We start from the raw sequence: 18,671 nt of genomic DNA on the forward strand, positions 1-18,671 counted from the left end.
TTACTGGTTGATAACTGCTCTGCCCACCATTGCAACGTCAGCGTCAGCAACATCGAGCTTCGTTTTCTTCCGCCGAACACAACGTCGGTGCTGCAGCCTTTAGACCAAGGTGTCATTCGTGCACTGAAGGCAGGCTACAGAAAGCGACTTGTGCAGAGGCTTTTGCTAAACCTCCGCACTGGCCGGGAGCTGAAAATTGACCTCCTGGGAGCAATAACCATGCTGAATGAGTCATGGAACGACGTCAAACAAGAAACAATTCAGAACTGCTTCCGTCATTGTGGACTCTCTGCTTCCGGCGAGGCTGGCGCGAGCTCATCAAACAATCACCATGAACCCCTGGATAGCGGTGAACCGCTGGAAGAACTTGATGAGTTGTTTAGCCAGCTTGCCGAGTTCCCGGGTGCTGTTTGTGATGGGACTGCAGCAACAGACTTCGTCTCCGTCGACGACGATGTTCCGACAACCGGAGAGCTCGCTGACGAAGACATCATTGCCGACCTCACTAGGGATGCCGCCGGCGACAGTAACTGTCAGGATACGACGAGTTCGTACCCGCCATCGTGTTCCGACGCACTTAACGCGCTGAGCGTTGTTCGCCGTCACTGTGAGTCAATAGAAGGCTGTGGGCTCAGCTGTTCTCAGTCGCTCGATAACGTTGAGAAGTGCATGCTTAATAATGCTTTCAAAATCAAAAAGCAGAAGAAGATCAACGACTATTTCTCGCATTAATAGTCCCACCGTACATGTTTTTATCAAATAAAGAATGCTTTTTACTGAGGTGCGGTTTGTACATTGCCAAATTTGTTAAAAGTTGTATTTCGAATTACACGATATATCGAAGTGATTCCCGTTTTTTTACGAGTTCGATATATCCGGGTTTGACTGTACTAAGCGATCTCAACAAATGAGGCATCACTTCAACCCCCCCCCCCCCCCCCCAATTAGTTCGACAGAAGATAGAACATACAATATGCACTGGTTCTTTAATCAAAATTTCTGGATGCAAACTTGCTACGTCAATGCTGAGAAGCTAGGACAATCAGCTGGCCTTAATTGTATGTGGTATTAGCGTGAAATGGCACCTAAGCCAGGTAAACGAAGCGCAAAAAAAATTGTTCGTTGTTGCACAGAAAATACTGGCGGAGTCCACTAACCCTTCGGCGCATCAATTTCTAAGCCATCGAAGAGTAAATCAAATGTGCTAGCTAAGATTAGTTTTTCGTTCTGTTTCAGATGTAGTGTTCATGTGTCATTTGATACTGAAAGTGCTTTGATCCATGTGCTCCTTCTCAATAGTTGCGTTCTGCAGTCAGCTGTACGTGTTTCAATTAGACGCACAATGAATTTTGAGCTGCCAAATAAAAATACAACTTAAACCAAGTGCATTAAACTTACTACACCGAGAAAACGGCCGAAAGAAGTCAGTGTTAAAACGTGAAACATGGCCTGCGCGTAGCTGTGTAGTCTAGTCACAAGCTTCAGTAGTTCTGTGCGACGTTATCTTTTAAAGCAATAAATAATGGCCGCGTATAGAAAGTTTATTACATGTAAGGATGACGTCAGAGTGGCTCCTGAACTGGTGATTTTGTCACTGGATGTCGTCGTATATTTACACTCCTCCTTCAGTCCTCGATGAGTCCCTGGAGCCCCTCATCACTGACTCCTTCACGTTCTCAGCGCAAACGGCCCCATTGACGGCTGACTTCTTGGGATCCCCTGCGTCAGCCTTGAGCTTATTTATTTTCTCAACAGGCTCCAACCTGCGAAGGCGCACCAGGTCCGACTGACATTCTAGAACACTCGCCTCAACGACCAGCTCTGAACCCGAGGGCGGCAGGTGTTCCCCGGACAACAATAAGGCGGCGGCAGCCTTCCTCATTCTAACCACCTCCTCCTTCTCCTATCGGCACTCCTGCAGTGGTCGTGACGGTTCTGCCACCAGCCGAGAGCCTTGTGCCATTCCACCTTTCTTATCTTCTATCAGCCGCTCACCACCACCACCAAATCTTTCAACCCCGTTTCAAGAAAAAATATTAATTGTCGCTTGTTTCATTTTTCGTCATCAGATGCATTATACAAGATTAATAAGTAGCAAAACCGAGGCAAGAGCTTGGTTTTCAAATTTTCCTTAAGCAGTCTACCTTCAATAACCACTTACACGAGGAAAGAATTTGTCTATTAAAAACAAAAAAGGAAACTGCTCAATACTGACTTCTCGGAGGCCAATGCGCAAAATATAACCCGCGGATAGTGCGTGAAGTGATGTAAAGTCAGTGCTCGAACCGGGCGAGGACATGAGCGGTAAAATTTACGGCATGAGCAGGCAAGACAACGGCCGGGTTACCAATTAGAAAAGAAATGTACAAGGAGAAAGTCTGGAGTTGTAAAGCTGGAAAGCCGGCACTATTCCCTTCTTGCGCCCATCCGCGAGCGGCGATTCGCGCTTCCCGAATGCACGGCGCAGACGTTGTGCGGAGGCACGTGTGGCCGTTTCATTTATTCACAGAGCCATGCATAAATGAATCCCCGCACGCGCCGCTTCAGGCGTGCCCACCGGCCATGCGCAGCAGGCTGTTTTGAGCTTCTGCTATCGCCGGTTATCAAATGTAGCGCAAAAGTTCGCCAGAACACGCAAAACCCGCTGGCATTCACGCTCCTATAGGCACCACTTGCGCGTGTCCTGGACTGCGATGGCGGCTCTCTGCTTTGGTCTGCACATGGCGGCAATCCTGAATGTGCATGCATGAAACACGCTTCCGTTTCTCGCTTTAATTCTATTTTTTATTCGTCCAGCGAGTTATGTACCTATGCCTTACGTACCCCTCAACCTCTTATAAAATTGGTTCATGTTTTGTTTTCCACAGTAAACATTAAAGAGCAATCCACCGTGAAGCACTCTGTCGACGCTAGAAAACGGTCGCAACTAAATCGTCACTTCGTTAAAAGTGATAGTGACACGTAGAGCAGACGACTTTGGATCTGAGAAGCGATGCAGGGCGGCAGCCAGCACAAGACGCAGGAAACAGAAAGCGCGTCATTTTTTTTAATTTTCTTCTGAGCTCTCTTCCGTGTTCATCGGAGCCCTGTCTCATTCCATTTTCAGCGTGTGGACAATCTAAAAGGTCTACGTATTGTAATTTCAGAAAAGAATTATATATATATATATATATATATATTACGGAAACCAACAGTCACCGAAAACCAAGGTGCATAGGAGAATTTTTTCTATTTTTTTAACTTCTTGTGCCAATCAATTGCCTTTTTAAAAAAAATTATTTATAAACCGTGGGTTCGGGTCCCACCGGCGGCATGGTTGTTTTTTCTGCTGGTTTATAAACAATTTTCTTTAAAAAGGCAATTGATTGGCACTATAAATTAAAAAAAAATAGAACAAATTCTATGCACCTTGGTTTTCGGTGACTGTTGGTATCCTTAATATGTTTGTCAAACGAGCCCCTCATTTCATATATATATATATATATATATATATATATATATATATATATATATATATGTTTGGTTTGTGAGTGATATGTGATATATATATATATATATATATATATATATATATATATATATATATATATATATATATATATATATATATATATATATATATATATATATATATATATATATATATATATATATATATATATATATATATATATATATATATATATATAAGCAATTTTCTTTAAACCGATTGATTGGCAGTAGAAATTAAAAAAGATTAAAGACATTCCCCTATGCACCTTGGATTCGGTCACTCTTGGCTTCCTTAATATGTTTGTCAAACGAGCCCCTCATTTCCTTTACGTTGTTTGCTATATATATATATATATATATATATATATATATATATATATATATATATATATATATATATATATATATATATATATATATATATATATATATATATAAGAGAAGTGGGCACTTCATCAGGACTCCTGAAGAAGACCGCATCGCGGTCGAAACGTTGATAAATAAATGTGTCTCTCTAGAAGTGCCCACTACTCTTAAATCTTTATTCTGTGGACCCAACGCAACCAAAATTAGTAGTATATATATATATATATATATATATATATATATATATATATATATATATATATATATAGGAAGCCAACAGTCACAGCAGTACCAAGCAGTCTTTCTGTCCGTGTTTATTGCTGTACGGAACAAATGATTGCTATATATATATAGCAAACAACGTAAAGGAAATGAGGGGCTTGTTTGACAAACATATTAAGGAAGCCAACAGTCACCGAATCCAAGGTGCATAGGGGAATGTTTTTAATTTTCTTTTTAATTTCTAGTGCCAATCAATCGGTTTAAAGAAGATTACTTATCAAGCAGCAGAAAAAACAATCATGCCGCCGGTTGGATTCGAACCCACGACCTCCGAATATCGCGTCCGGTGCTCTTACCAACTGCGCTACGGCGACAGCTGTCCAATCTGCTACTTTCGTGGGTATTTATGTGAACTCGGTGTAAGCGAACCTTGAGAGTGTTCACCAGCGCCACCCTCGTCCATAGCGGTGGACGTAGCACGTCCTGAATACCGCAAGTGTGACGTAGAACGTCATCTAACGGCGAGGGCGGAAACTGTGCGAGAACCCTCTTATGCTACCTATGGCAACAAGACTGCCAGAACCGAAACCCCCGTTAAGCTATTAGCAGACAAGGTAAAGGAAATGAGGGGCTCGTTTGACAAACATATTAAGGAAGCCAACAGTCACCGAATCCAACGTGCATAGGGGAGTGTTTGTTGTTTTTTTATATGTATTGCCAATCAATTCGTTTAAAAAAAATTACTTATAAAGCAGCAGAAAAAACAACCATGCGGCCGGTGGGATCCGAACCCACGACCTCCGAATATCGCGTCCGGTGCTCTTACCAACTCAGCTACGGCGACGGCTGTCCAATCTGCTGCTCTCGTTGGTATCTATGTTTATTGCGTGTAAGCGAACCTTGAGAGTGTTCACCAGCGCCACCCTCGTCCAGAGCGGCGGACGTAGCACGTCCTGGATTACCGCGAGTGTGACGTGGAACATCATCTAACGGCGAGGGCAGACACTGTGCTAGAGCCCTCTTATGCTACCCATGGCATCAAGACTGCCAGAACCGAGACCCTCGTTAAGATATTAGCATACAAGTTAAGGGAAATGAGGGGCTCGTTTGACAAATACATGAAGGAAGCCAACAGTCACCGAAACCAAGGTGCATTGGGGAATATCTTTTTTTTTAATTTATAGTGCGGATTAGTGGGAGAAAAATACTTCAAATAAGCTTTGATTTAAAGAAAACTACTTTTAAAGCAGCAGAGAAAACAACCATGCCGCCGGTGGGATCCGAACCCACGACCTCCGAATATCGCGTCCGGTGCTCTTACCAACTTAGCTACGGCGACGGCTGTCCAATCTACTGCTCTCGTTGGTATTTATGTTTATTGCGTGTAAGCGAACCTTGAGAGTGTTCACCAGCGCCCCCCTCGTCCATAGCGGCGGACGTAGCACGTCATGGATTACCGCGAGTGTGACGTGGAACGTCATTTAACGGCGAGGGCGGACACTGTGCTAGAGCCCTCTTATGCTACCTATGGCATCAAGACTGCCAGAACCGAGACCCTCGTTAAGCTGTTAGCAGACAAGTTAAGGGAAATGAGGGGCTCGTTTGACAAATACATGAAGGAAGCCAACAGTCACCGAAACCAAGGTGCTTGGGGAATGTCTTTTTTTGGACCCGAGGTCGTGGGTTCGGATCCCACCGGCGGCATGATTGTTTTTTCTGCTGCATTTAAGTAGTTTTCTTTAAATCAAAGCTTAATTGAAGTATTTTTCTCCCACTTATCCGCACTATAAATTAAAAAAAAAACATTCCCCAATGCCCCTTGGTTTCGGTGACTGTTGGCTTCCTTCATGTATTCGTCAAACGAGCCCCTCATTTCCCTTAACTTGTGTGCTAATAGCTTAACGAGGGTCTCGGTTCTGGCAGTCTTGATGCCATAGGTAGCATAAGAGGGCTCTAGCACAGTGTCCGCCCTCGCCGTTAGATGACGTTCCACGTCACAATCGCGGTGATACAGGACGTGCTACGTCCGCCGCTATGGACGAGGGTGGCGCTGGTGAACACTCTCAAGGTTCGCTTACACGCAATAAGCATAAATACCCACGAGAGCAGCAGACTGGACAGCCGTCGCCGTAGCTCAGTTGGTAAGAGCACCGGACGCGAAATTCGGAGGTCGTGGGTTCGGATCCCACCGGCGGCATGGTTGTTTTTTCTGCTGCTTTATAAGTAGTTTTCTTTATATCAAAGCTTTATTGAAGTATTTTTCTCCCACTAATCCGCACTATAAATTAAAAAAAAGACATTCCCCAATGCACCTTGGTTTCGGTGACTGTTCGCTTCCTTCATGTATTTGTCAAACGAGCCCCTCATTTCCCTTAACTTGTCTGATAATATATATATATATATATATATATATATATATATATATATATATATATATATATATATATATATATATATATATATATATATATATATATATATATATATATATATAGCAACCATTTGTTCCGTACCGCGATAAATACCGACAGAAAGACTGCGTGGTACTGCTGCCCCGGCCGGAGGAGCAGCCAGGGCGGTCGCCTAATGTTTGCTTCTGCACGCGGTCTCTCCGAGGGGCTGGTGATGTCGTATGCCATCAGAAACGACGTAGGCCCGCTCCGAGAGGCCGTGGGGCTAGCGAGTCTTCGGCTTATTTCGTGCTTTCTGGTCGTCGCGTTGTGCTTTGTTAAGCCTCTCATTGGAAGCGAGCGAAATGGCATGGGACAGTTACATAGCGGATGCGCCCCCTCTTTTCGCCGCTGCGTAACAGCCGAGTTGTGTAACTGCGAATAAAAAGCCCACACAGGCAGTGCTAAAGGAGCGATGGCTGTGAAGAAGGAAAAAAAATAGCTGCCAGAAGTTCCGAGTCATGGGCACCAGACGAAAGGCTTCTTACTGCGCCGCTTTACGGTACGACGAGTCCGAACACTACTGCGACAATTCGTTTTAAGAGCAAGGTGTAAGCAGAATGAAAAGCAAGGTTTAAATTCGCTCCTGCAAAAAGGGCGCAGAGTGGATGGCCGGACCTCAATTTTCTGTTTCGTTCCTTCGCGCATGAGCAAAAAGAGGCGGTGGTCTTTTTCTGCTCGCTTTTCTCCTGCTCTAGTACAGCGACGCTCATATGTGCTGCGTGTTGAAGCCTGCATCCTTTTCTTGGACAGAAAACGTGGACAGTGGAAAGCCGGAATACGTTTTGTTGGTTTCCATTTTCCTGTTTATGGGTGAGAGTGAAAGTGATAAGCGGGTACATTGAAGTTCTTTGTATGAAGCGCGTAAAGAAAAAAAAGTCCCGTGCTTTTTTGTTGTGATTTGGCTCACGTATTCGCAGGGCTTTCAAAACGGAAAGCTGCACCCGTAATTATATGACACAATGTAATGTTACTCCTGCAGCGCAAATCCTCTGTTGCCCACAATTTCTCGTCGTCGTCAATGCCTGACATTTTTTATATGCAGTTTGTTGTCGTTAGAGGATACATGCTGCTACGAATTCCGTTGCTAAATGAACTGCGCACCCTTCAGGTACAGTTATTATTTTACCATCATTGGAAATGTGTAGACTCAAATTCCAGGACCAGAATTTATTATCATTATTTTAAGTTACTGTCTTTTCCTCTTAGTATTTTCTCCGCTGTTCACCTTTCGCCTCCGCCCGTTTTCCTGCTTCTTATGCCGAGCAGCAGGGGGGGAAGGGGGGGGGGGGGGTAAATACACTGACTCAAAACTTTTTTTCTTTCAAGAGCTCTTTTTTTCTTCACTGACTGAAGCATTCATCTCGGTGCCGCTCCTCTGTCCCCGTTCTGTGTTGTTTGCCCGTTGTGTTCGCCCTATTCGCATATAAGCAGATAGACACTTCTCTCATTGCCAGGAATTGGGGACAATCGCTTTTAATTCGCTTGGCTGCCAACCCGTGGCGCAAAGATTTGTACATTCAAAACTTGACCTCTGACATCATCCGTGACGTAAAGAACAAAGATAATAACCGAGTGGCTGCAGAAGAGAACGTGATATACCGCTAAGCTTAGCGGTACTAGCTGGTCACTGCACTGAATTCCTGCTCTCGCGTAAGAATGAGGATAATTTACCCATCATAAAGATTTAGGCTAGCCAACGTGACACTCAGACTCGGCTGCACAGACTGCATTAATTTCTCCCGTAATTATACAATGTGTAATGCGCAAATCAACCGGAAAACCAAAATTGAAAAGCCTGCACTGCTAAACTAGAACCAAACAATCTCGCTAAATCGTTATGTCGCACAAAAAGAGATGCGTGTAAAGCCATCCCTGTCAGACACGGCGACTAAATGAAATACACTCCACCCTTTTCCACACTGAATACCCAGGGCCTCCAGAAAGAAGGAACGCAATTTTAAGCTTTTACCTGTTGGGGCTATGGAGGTGTTCACAAAGGCGAATGCTGAACATTGTATGAAGGCGAAAGTTACCCTTGCCGCTTCCACGCCATGAATTTTAATTCCACTGAGCTCCTGCTTTGAGAAAGGCACCCGGGACAAGCTTATATCGCCGCACTGCAAACGTTAATAGGGATTTGTGAACGTTCGGCGTTTTCGAAAAGCAAATCGAATGCCCTCCGATTGAATTGGCTGAACAAAGCGAACAGTGTATATACAAAATTATTCGAAACGAATTGAATATGTTCTCAAGTTTTCAAACAGTTTTGGATAATTAGCAAGAAGTTCGAATAAGGCACGCCATAGGTTTCTTCGACGGCTCTTTCGAACGCGGGGTTACTCCGATGCCATACAGCACGCTGCCGCGATCGGTCTGCGCGGAATGTGGAGTTCATGAATCTCATGCATTGCCTCTAAGATCTGGAGTCGAGACAGGGCTCAGGCAGTTTTAGCAAACCCTCTCTTGATACGCGATCTCGCAGGGCATGGCTCATATGTACATCTCGCCGCCTGTCATCTACTGAGATATTCCACTAATTTATTCGCTGTCATGATCAGTACCAAAATTGGTTTTGTTTTTTACACGTACGTAAGAATATACCGAATTCGTGTTGCCTACATACTACAGATGAGATCTGTGGTGCGTCCTCTGACTGCTGCAGCTCTAACGACATATGGCATTGCACCGTGTAGCCCGAAGCCGCCGCCAGCGTCTGTTTCGCGTGAGTTTTCTTTCTCTACTGATATTAGCCCCAGTAGCGAATATTGATAAAAATATTTTATTCATATTCGATTCGTTTTTCAGCTACTATATTCTTATTCGATTCGGTTGCATGACTGCTCTATTTGTATTCGATCCAGTTTAGAAAACGTATTATTTGCCCACCTCTAAGGAATAAAGCAGTTTGGAGCGTGAGCAGCTGGAGGCTGAGTGGAAGAAAAACGAAAAGGCTCCATCGAGTCTCGCGAGAAAGGGTCCCAGTCTGTGCTTGCATACAGTCATGACCCAGCGCGATGCGCTAAATCTATAATAGATGCATCAAGCTGCCTCTTTTACGCGGCTGCCCAAACCACAGCACGGGTTTCATTAGGTCCCCTGATTTTGAGAAGCACGATGCACTATGGGCGTAGGTTCATGTTCCGAAACACAGCAAGCAATTCGCAAAACAGGACGAAAGTGTGGGAAGACGCACGGCCCGCTAACAAGAGACCGCTTTGGTGTTGCCAAACGCGCGCTTCATAAACATGAAAGGCCCCTGGCAGTGGCTTAGTGGCTTTGGTTTTGGCTGCTGAGCCTAAATTCACGACCTCTAATCCCAGCTGTGGCACCCAAATTTTTATAGAGGCAAAAAAAGAGATTCTTGCTTATACATGAAAACCTTTGACATGAATAGGCGGAAATAATTGTGATAGGTAGCCGATTTGCTCCCAGTGCAGTGCAGTAGGCTGGATGATTAGGTAATCTTCGCAGCCCTTCAAAATGCAAAATAGTTGGAAAGTCTTCAGCCGCCGCGGTGGCTCAGTTGTTTGGGCGCTCGACTACTAAGCCGGAATTCTCGGGTTCGGAACCAGCCCCGGCGGCCGAGTTTTGATGGAGGCGAAGCGCAAAGGCGCCGGTGTGCTGTGCGATCTCAGTGCATGTTAAAGATCCCCATTTGGTCGAAATTATTCCGGAACTCTCCACTATGGCACCTCTTTCTTTCCTCTTTCACTCCCACATTCCTTCCCTCTCTTACGGCGCGGTTCGGGTGTCCGCTGATATGTGAGACAATTATCCCGCCATTACCTTCCCTCAAAAACAAACCTTCGTTTGGGAAGTCTCACGTAATATAATCGGTGGTAGTGCTTCGAGATTTTCAGTCGCTGAAAAGCAGATTGCAACGAGAGTTTAAGCAAGCACTCGATTTCATTGAAGGGATCCACAGGTAGGCACCGAGCTACACACTGTGTACTATGAGATTACATTTTATTCTTCAGTGACCTAGGCACACCGGCATTGAAGGGCATGGGACGTTTACATTCCGTTGATCATTTTTCACGTAAGGTGAGCTTCCGCTAACACCCCCGTCTATTGCAGCATACATTCGGATGGGGGCATCTCTCCTGTCAATTTGATTCCAGCGCCGTTCTTTCATTACATGCGGCTGCTGAATTTTGTAGCGGGAGCTACACTACGCTACCAGTCGAGCATTTCACGGTACATGCGAGAGGCAAGTTGTGCGCATGCGCCGTTACCATGGCAACCGGAGAGGAGCAGTGGGTGCGCCGCGCGCTTCGTCGCCGCCGTCGCCGCGGCCGTGCGCCCGCTCCACCGTCGAAGGTGAATGTGACGTCACGCTGATGAGCAGTTGTGCGTTTGCGCCGATACTATCGTAACCAGAGAGACCCCACATCTTCGCCGCGTTCGTCACCACCGCCTCGCCGCACGCCGCTCCATCACCCGAAGCGGGCGCCGTTGCATGCGCAGCATTGCGTATAAAAGTCGGAGATGTAACCGGCGACTGTATCGCAACGCTTGATATGGATGCACAGAAGGAGAGTCCAGCCGCTGATAAACGACCGTATGGACTAGAGAACAATAGCTCTTCCGATCCTGAGGTTGTCGCCTGCAGTTGGCTACTCAACAAATAGAGAATGAGCATCAGAAGGCGAAGAGAGCAGCTGAGACTCCCGAACATAGGAACGCCTTGCGAAACGGAGATACCAGACTGCCGAGCGTATTAGACGCCGCATAGCCCCCGAGATGGAGCCTATGGAAGGAGTCAGTCAGCGGGAACCAACCGAATAGGAAATGAAAGCCCGTCTTTTGACTGATCACACCATTCGAGTTTCCGAAAGTGCATCTGCGACCCGGACATTTCAAGCAGACTTTGTGAACAATCCATTTGGACACATTTGTGGTGTGTGCGACAGACTGTGGCACCAAAAGGACTTGACACCAGTAAGTAACCCAATGTATGACACTTTGCGTTTGGCATAACCAGAACAACAATCTCAGCCAGGGAAACGTAACTCGCGCTACGTATATCCTGGAATAGCGGAGCTAAGCCACTGCCATTTTTTTGTTTTCGACACGACAGGAAGCATGTGCTTCGCAGCACTAAAAGACTCCGTTTATAGTAGCGTAAATCTGTCCGTCTCTTCGGTGTTGTCCTGCTTCTAGCTCTATTTAGTGTGTTTTGCTTAACACAGCAGTGGGGTCAGCAGACCTTAGGGCAAAAAAAAAATCGAAACTGCTCTTTCTATAGCAAGGCTGAAAGACCCCGGAGACATTCTGGTATGATGCCTTCCTCTGAAACAAGGGAGTAGAGATATAAAGACTGACCACTAAAATAAGTGAGAGTGAAAGGGTTTTGCTCACCTGCGCATGAGGAGAGGGATGTTGTGGCGTCGTTTGCTCTATCGCGCGGTCTCCATGATCTGAAAAAAAGCGAAGTAGTGCATCGGAACGCTCCAAATGATCGCCCCTATAGGGCGTCGTCGACCGACTTACTGCTCTGGCAGCGAGCGGTTGTCGAGCCATTTACACTGCTTGTCTTTCGTCAGTAAGGGAAATGGGCGAAGGGTACACAAGATCTATGGTCTCAGTAGAGGGAGAGGTGTTACAGGCAGGCCCGTCAACACGCCAGATGAGAGGAACATTTTAGATAAATGTCACAGCAATCTCGCTTTACATATGAGGAAGGAGCTGCAGGTCGGTATCCATGAAGCGCACACGAAGAGCTTGTGAAACTGCCTTAGTTTCAAAGGTTACCGCGAGTCGAGGCCACCCGCTGCGGCCGTGAATAAGATCTGACTGAAAGACATCCAACGTCGATGTATGCAGTTTCCATGGCTTTTGACTTTGGCAGCGATGCAGTAGTGCTCCAGTAGGGATGCAAATGCCATGCTGGGATGTTTTGCGCCTTCCCGCGGTAGGATCTTTTGTATTTCACCTCCCAGTGATGCTAGTGGCGGCGCAGTGCGGCTTCTAGGTCTGAGAAAGCTCCTTTACAGACGCAACGATGTGCGCACATGAGGAGTACCTTCTTGAGCAACGATCTCGCTGAAGAATGTGGAATTGCACATTTCCCCTTTGTCGAAGACGTGGTAGAAAAGGAATTCACCTTGGTAATTAAAAGCTCCCGAAATGACCTGTGCGCTTTTTAACTGGCCCAGTTCACCAAGCCGTTTATATTGCGACGTGCTTGCGAGATTTAGGTATGCTGCTTTGAATTTTAGCAAGGTCTCTTTTGCAGCTGTCATAGTTCAAAAACTTTTTTCTGGGTATACAAAGATAGACCCGAGATTTTGGAAGACCCAAAAAAGAAAACGGTAGTATTAAGATGGCGCTAGCTGCAGTAGGGAAAATGAACGAGTAGAAGAAAGGGTGTAGGGATGAAAACACTGTACATTGTCTGGCCTAGAGCACACGTGCATCATGCTGAAATTGAAGGCATTTTAGTGTGGGGAGCGCCTGCCGTTTCCTGTTACGCGGTGATGAAATTCAACGTCTCTACGCACATGTGTTCCGCAAGCTTGCGTGCGTCTAAAAAAACTAGGACGGGCCCTCAGCAACAGAAGACAAACGAATAAGTTATCAGCGGCGAGAAAGCCCTCCACCTCTGAACAGTTCGCATGCTGAATTGAAAGGACTGAGCTAAAGTGGGTGTTGTTGCCCCCGTGTTTTCATTATTTGGAACTATGAATGCGTCACGAAGGTTTGAGAGTGTTAGCTAGAACTCCTTCTCAGTGCACAGGTTCTACGAGTAACGGGCAGGAAGATGATAGTGGGAAATTAAGTGCTGCGCCCTGTTTGCAGCTCATAAAAATGGGACTCCACATCATGTTTGCTCAATCTGAATTTTTGTGCGTAGTAAGTAACATGAAATAAGCCGCTTGCGCATGCGCAAATGTTATACACGTTCATACTCAAGCATAACCTCGCATATATATGAACGGTAAAAATTATGTGAATATATCACTTCTTTGAGCCGAAGATAAATGCAGTAGCTTACTCATGAGCTAAAGCCCTCGAAAGCAACCACAGTTTCAGAGCCAACAGTGACATAGGTTGATATGAGAACTGCTGTTTATCACAGCAAAAGGACACCCGCCTTGCTAGTATCGAACGGCACGTTGATTGCATCCTCTTTAAGGGACGTCTTGCTCATCAAACATATATGCAACAAGGCACTGTGAGGATCAGTGAGTTCGCGAAAAAAGTTGAAAAAATTATATTGTATTGGATTGTATTGGGTTTTATGGAGCATAAGCTACTCAGGCTATCATACGCCAAACACATGGTAGAATTTATTTCAGGAATTGGGTGTCCTCAGTGAAAGTCCTTGTCTGGACAAGGACTCCGAGGAGCCCAACTTCAAATGTAGACCTCAGCCTTCTTCTCAGGACTGAGAATATGGATGAGGGGTATCATAAAATGCGTCAAAGCATAGGGTAAAAGTTTTTAGAAATAATAGTTCTGTGATATTTTAGTTTGTTTAAAATCGCTGCGTCTTTCAGACAACTAAAAACAGATGAAGTTCTTACAAGTGGATTATCTCCTAAAAGCAAATTGGGGTGGAAGGGAATGCGCTCATTGTAAAATATGGTAAAATATTTTTTTTTCTTAGCCGTTCGAGTTGTGTGCACGAGAATAGGATGTGATTTACTGTGAGCTCATCTCCACATTCCTCACGTAAAGGTCTGTCTTGTTTTGTCATAAAAAAGTTATGTTTTACGTGTGTGTGTCCAATACGGAGACGGCATAAAATAACTTCGATGAAGCGTTTTTGGTGTGAGCATGACTTCCATTCTTCTGTTAAGGGTTTTACTAAGTGTAGCATGTTATTTCTTTCAGTGTTCTATTGGGACTGCCATTAATACCTGATTTTACACTGTACCAGCTTCATGCCATCTTTGTATGGAACGTTCACGTTCTTTATTTCTTTGTTCTGAGCTTTCGCAGCACATGCATCCGCCTTCTCATTGCCTGTGATTCCGATGTGACTTGGCATCCATCAAAATTTTGTCTTGTCCTTTTGTTGTAGCTCTTCTTATGTTATGAATGATGTCACCGATTAGTGGTGTAACCGTATTTTTATGGTGAAGTGAGGTGAGTACGCTCAGAGAATCAGTGTAAACGATGCAATTCACAATGTTCGCATTTATAATTTTTTTCTACAGCCACAGAGACTGCGCAACACTCTGCAGTGAAAATGGATGCGTACTCAGGCAGCCGTACTGTTTTTCCTCAATTATTTTGAACCACAGCACTTCCGACGTAGTGTGGATATTTTGATCCGTCAGTACAAAATGCTGTATATTCTCTGTATTTTTCGTTTAGGGTTAAGTATACTTGTAATATATGCTCATGTGGTGTTTGTTTTTTGTGAAACTGCGTTAATGTGAAGTCGCACATAGAGGGCAGGCAGTACCAAGGCGGGAGTTTGTCAGGTTTGCGGGCAATGTTAGGCAATGTGTCCATTACACCTATTTCTTAGCATTTCTCTTCTAAGCGCAGAAGTAGTAGTTTGGTTGCCAGAGGTACGTTGGTAAACAGTGTTCGAGATGGGCACTTTCTAACTATTGGGCAGCATATGTGTTTTGGCATGGAACAAATTTTAATAATGTATGAGCATGTGAGCACAGTTCTTCTGTCTGTGAGTGATGGTTCGTTCGTTTCAACTTAAAGACAATGGGCGACGTTCTGTAAGCACCAGTTGAAAGACGTAAACCTAAGTTTTGCACTGGGTCGAGTCGTTTCAAGTACGATGGCCTTGCTGAGATATACACTATGCAACCATAGTCTAAAATGGAACGTACTACAGAGCCATAAATCTGTAGAAGGCATACCCGATCAGAACCCCAGTGTTTACGTGAAAGGACTTTCAGTATGTTCAAAGACTGCGATGCTTTCTTTTTCAAAGCGTTTATGTGGGGCAAGAAAGTAAGGTTTTTATCAAACGTTATGCCTAGGAATTTGTGCTCATTCTTAAAAGGTAACTGGGTTTTGTTTATGTGTAGAGCGGGATCTGTCTGTGCGCCCCGTTTGAGTGAGAAAAGTAAGCCCACTGTTTTCTGTGTGCAGAACTGGAAACCGTTCTTGTCTGCCCATGTTGCCAATTTATTTATTGTAGCTGTATTTGTCTTTCGCATGTAGATGTGTTGGAGGATGTGCATGCTATCTGAAGGTCGTCAACATAGACAGAATATATAATAGACCTCGGGATTATTTTTCTAATAGAATTTATTCTTACTACGAAGAGTGTTGTACTTAAAATACATCCTTGAGGTACTCCACTCTCCTGAATAAAATTATTTGAGAGGGTTGAGCCTAGGCGCACGTGGAATGAACGGTTGGATAAGAAGTATTTTAAGGAATTTAACATTCTGCCTCGGATTCCAAGCTCGGCAAGATCTTGAAGAATCCCGAACCTCCAGGTCCTGTCATATGTCTTTTATAAGTCAAAAAAGACTGCAAGACAGTGTTGTTTGTGTATGAAAGGTTCTCTAACGGTATTTTCTAGACGAACTAAGTGATCTGTAGTGGAGCATCTCTTTTTAAAACCACATTGATTGATATCAAGAAGGTCACAAGATTGAAGGACAAAAGTTAATCTGATGTTCAGGACACTTTCAAACGATTTGGCGAAGCAACTGGTAAGAGCTATGGGTCTATGACTGCTGGGGGAGCTTGATTCTTTCCCGGTTTAAAGAAATGGTACAATATAAGCTTTTTTCCAGGCAGCGGGTAGTTTGCCTGATACCCAAATTTTGTTAAAGAATCTTAGAAGTGCTTCTACTGCCGACTGGGAAAGATAGGCCAGTATTTCCTAGTGTATTTGGTCGGGTCCTGGGGCTGTTTTTTTGCCGGAAGAGACTACTCTTGATTTCCTGGAGGGTAATTCAAGTATTGTATTGTTCATTAGCACCTCCACTCGTTGGGAGTCTTCGTTTTTCGGCCATGCTTTGTATTTTAAAAATGACTGGGTGTAATGTGACGAGCTAGAAACTGCAGCGAAGTGCTCACCTAGTATATCTGCCTGTTCCCTTATATTTGTTTGTTTACCGGGGGGTGTCAAAAGTGGCACTGTATATGGTGAGAAGTTGCCATTTAATTTTCTTACTTGTTCCCACATTTTTTTTATGTGATTTGACTGTTTATGGGTGACACGTAGCTCTGCCATGACGCTTTCTTAGCACTACGACGGACATACCGAGCTCTAGCTCTTGCCTTTTTAAAATTTACTAGGTTTTCGTGTGTGGGGTACAGGCGAAAAATACCCCAAGCTCTATTTTGTCGTTTTTTAGCAGCTTTACAGTCTTGTGACCACCAAACTTTTTGATTTGGCCGTACCATTCTTGAAGACATTGGAATAGCCAAGTGTGCGGAAGATAAGATACAATCAGTGAGATTTTCATTTATTTCATTGATGTCAATATTTTCTAAATCTATTTTTTCTAACCTGGCTTCTAATCTAAAAAGTTCCCAGTCAGCTAAAGAGAGCATCCAGCGTCGCGGTTTTGTCGAGATTATTTCAGGTGCAGATGTTAGTCTGATTATTACGGGGAGGTGATCACTACCATATGGGTTGTCTATGAAATCCCATTTAGAATCGTTAAAAACAGACGGCGAACTAAAAGAGAGATCTAAACTAAACAGCTCATTTTCCCTGAAGCTGGAGAGCAGTAAGTCGTTTTACCGGAGTTCAACAGACAAATATTATTGCTCAGAATAAAATCCTCCGTAATTTGTCCTCGGGCGTCCGTTTTTCACTCCCCCAAAACGAGGAATGTGCGTTAAAATCACCAACAACCAGATACGGCTCTGGTAGCTGCTCTAAAAGATTTTCTAATTCATGTATTGTTACTGTGAGATGGGGGTCAAGGTAAATACAACACAATGTTAGTGTTTTGTGTGTGAGCAGAGTAGCTGCAACAGCTTCAAATTTAGTCTCTAGTTAAGGCTCACGAGCCGGGACATCATTTCTCACTATGATTGCAACGCCACATGAGAACCGGCTTGCGCTCTCTTGATGGCGGCGAAATACTTTGTTCGTTGAGTACATTTGTGTTTTTGGGGCCTAAGTTTGTTTCTTGGATACATAAGGCCACGGGTGTGAATGTGGCTAGGGCGAACATTTGCTGAGAGAGGGTTAGCCATATAGTTTATGTGTTTTTCGGCTACGGTGCCAGCCACCCACCATGAAGCCCAACTTGGGGACGGGACAGGAACTTGCAAGCCAGTTCTGCCCACACCAGCTGTGCACACCAACTATAACCCAATATGACACAACTCAGGGTGCTTGGTCACACAAGGTTGATCCTCGCCGCCAGGAAGAAGGAAAAAGTAATTAAGAGAGGAAAAGACAGGAGAGTTGTGAGATAGATGATAGGAAAGGGAAAGATAGAGGGGAGGACAGGAAAAGGCGAACTGCCGATTTCCCCCTTTCGGGTCAGGCCGGAGGTGCCGTCTACAGGAAGCTAGGGCCAAAGTGATGTGTTGCCTCCGCCGAAGGGCCTTAAAGGTCCAAACGCTCTGCATCGGCTCAACCACCAGGATCCCCTTTTCCCCGGACACGGCGATGCCACGCACGGCTAGACGTGGGTGCTCGGGTCCGTGGTGATGCACTGTTCACATCATACCCTTGCGGGGATGTCCCTGCGTATGCTCGGGAACCCGTGGTGTCGCCACTCACCAACGCCTGAAAGCTGCAGACGCCCCCCTGCGGGGAAGTAGAAAAAAAGACAGAATCATGATGACTGGGTAAAAATGTGAAATAAACTCTGCGTTTTGATCTTGTAACGGGGAGGGTATTGTTTCTCAAATACTTTCTACAATTCATAAAAAAGGCGGTGTAAAACTAAATATAACTTCTACAAGGAAATTCTGGCAAACGCTTGCGTAAAGAATGCGCCTCGTAAATACCTCGGGGCTCCGGTAGCAGATAATAAACAGCCTGCGGACAGTAGTGAGCAAAAAGGCCTCACTGTTGGCTAGTGCACAAAATCAAATAACTGGGACACTCGAGTAGCTTCGCCTAGGAAAAATATTGGCCTTCTCACCATAACGTATTGCAGCAGGAGTGCCGTAATTCCATTCATGCGCAACACACCGAGGAAAGGGAAGTTTCTGTGTGGAATGAAAAAGATCTCG

General features: G+C 44.8%; 1 protein-coding gene and 1 non-coding gene across 2 annotated transcripts in view; both read left to right on the top strand.

The window, feature by feature from the left end:
- The window catches only part of LOC144101761 (RYamide receptor-like), a 318,561-nt gene that overhangs the window by 72,827 nt on the left and 227,063 nt on the right, over positions 1-18,671 (top strand). The window lies entirely within an intron of this gene.
- TRNAS-CGA (transfer RNA serine (anticodon CGA)) lies at positions 6,204-6,277 on the top strand. The gene has a single exon. It is a non-coding gene; the product is annotated as a tRNA-Ser (tRNA).

This window comes from Amblyomma americanum, chromosome 1 (genome assembly GCF_052857255.1).
Source record: "Amblyomma americanum isolate KBUSLIRL-KWMA chromosome 1, ASM5285725v1, whole genome shotgun sequence".
NCBI classification, from domain to species: Eukaryota; Metazoa; Arthropoda; class Arachnida; order Ixodida; family Ixodidae; genus Amblyomma; species Amblyomma americanum.